Here is a 1756-nt window from a genome sequence, read left to right on the forward strand (position 1 = left end):
TATTCAAAAATATGAAGAATATAAAAGTGTTTTTCAAGCACGCAGTAACACTGTATCTGCTGCCAAAGCAAGAGAAGATTCTTGGAGGAAGATTGCTGATTGCGTTAGTCCGTAAGTTAAACAATTAATGTCAAATGATGTAATCATATTAAAAATGTATTAAATGCTAAAATAAACATGTGTGTATTCGTGTTGATATACATGCATGCATGCATATTGTACATACGTGTGTGTAGATGCATGTAAAATGTGAATGTATAGGCTATTCCTAAGAAAGATTGATATTCATATATTTTTAGATGCAACCCCAACTCCAAACGTTCTTGGCAGCAGATCAAGACAAAATATAAAAATATAATTCAAAGTGGTGAGTATTTACCACAACCTTTTATTATTTTTGTGAACATTTATTCATAAAAACTTGTTTGCAGCAAACAGAAAAAAATGTGAAATCAGGAAAACTGGGGGAGGGCTACCACCTCAAAATTACACTGTGGCCGAGGAGTTGGCGCTGAGTAATAATAAGGGACGGCCGATTATGGATGGCATTGCAAGTGCTGTACAGTCTGAACCTGGTGCTGGCTCCTCGAAGCAAGTGACACTGGGTATGTGTGTGCAATGCATTACTAATGTTTTAAAAAGGGTTAAATTTGGCTGACTCTGTTCTGCAGTAGAGGGAAATACAGTGTCCCTGTTGAAGCCAGCACACATGCACACAGTCTCCCACACAGAGGTCAGTATATGCAGCAGACAGAACACCATGAACATAGCCTGCTTTATAACAGTTATGCTTTATATTTGCCTTTTATTTATTAGGGTGAACCAAATGATGAAGACACTCTGTCTGTGTGTTCTGAGACAGTTGCTGAGGTGAATGCACTGGGCTTTTTATTACGGCACACATTTGAATGTCATAATTAAGTGACTGGCCCTTACACATCTCTTTTATTGTAGGATTTTTCACAACCTGCCCCAGAAACTGAAGCCTCTACCTCAATGGGCTACAGAAGGAATGTGAACAAGGTAATGCTTTAAACCCTTGACATAAATTACAGTCAGTCCTATGTTTGTAGATAGTCATGCCACTTTTTGTGATTTGATCAACCTCCAGAAAACTTGTAATGATCATGTTTGTGGTGGAATTGTTTCAGGTGGAAACAGACTCAGTCAGGGCCCTTTATAAAAGGAGCCTAGATAGACTGTGAGCTAAAGGAGCTAGACTGTGAGCTGAGGAGGCTCCAAATTAAAAAAAATAAATTGGAGATCAAACAGCTGGAAAAAACAGATCTCCGTTTGTGAACTTTTTTTTAAACAAGTAACGCTTTAGTATGAACACTATGAATGTCTATTAATGTAATTTTCTTGCTCTCTTTCTTCCTCCCTAGCCACATGACCAATAAAACAGTTTGAGTCCTATCTGCAGTGTCAGTGTGCTTTTATTAAGTAAAATATTGTGTTGTGTAAGCATCTCTGACAGCTGCCCCAGCTGGGTGGTCAAGTGTGATGGGGTCAATTTCATCAGGGAGAAGCTGGTTTTGTGGTGGTTCTCGCTCCTTTCTGATAGTGGCTATATTATGCAGAATGGCACATGCAGCCACTATCTGTGATGCCCGCTCTGGTGACACTCTTAAACGCCTAAGACAGTTGAAACGTGCCTTTAGGATGCCAAAGGTCATCTCGAAATTGACCCTGGTTTTACTGAGGGCCACATCGAAGCGGTTTTGTGGCCCTGTCTGGGGGTCAGGATAGGGCGTTA

The 1756-nt window shown here is 39.9% G+C and overlaps 1 long non-coding RNA gene across 1 annotated transcript; it reads left to right on the forward strand.

Annotated features, from left to right (window-relative positions):
- Window positions 1-577: 577 nt before the first annotated feature.
- LOC143701915 (uncharacterized) lies at window positions 578-1195 on the forward strand. The gene is made up of 4 exons (XR_013190200.1): window positions 578-733; window positions 817-870; window positions 955-1023; window positions 1152-1195. It is a non-coding gene; the product is annotated as an uncharacterized LOC143701915 (long non-coding RNA).
- The last annotated feature ends 561 nt before the right edge of the window (window positions 1196-1756 follow it).

Source organism: Siphateles boraxobius, unplaced genomic scaffold (assembly GCF_051911475.1).
Source record: "Siphateles boraxobius isolate OS27281-9 unplaced genomic scaffold, OSU_SipBor_1 11, whole genome shotgun sequence".
Lineage (NCBI taxonomy): Eukaryota > Metazoa > Chordata > Actinopteri > Cypriniformes > Leuciscidae > Siphateles > Siphateles boraxobius.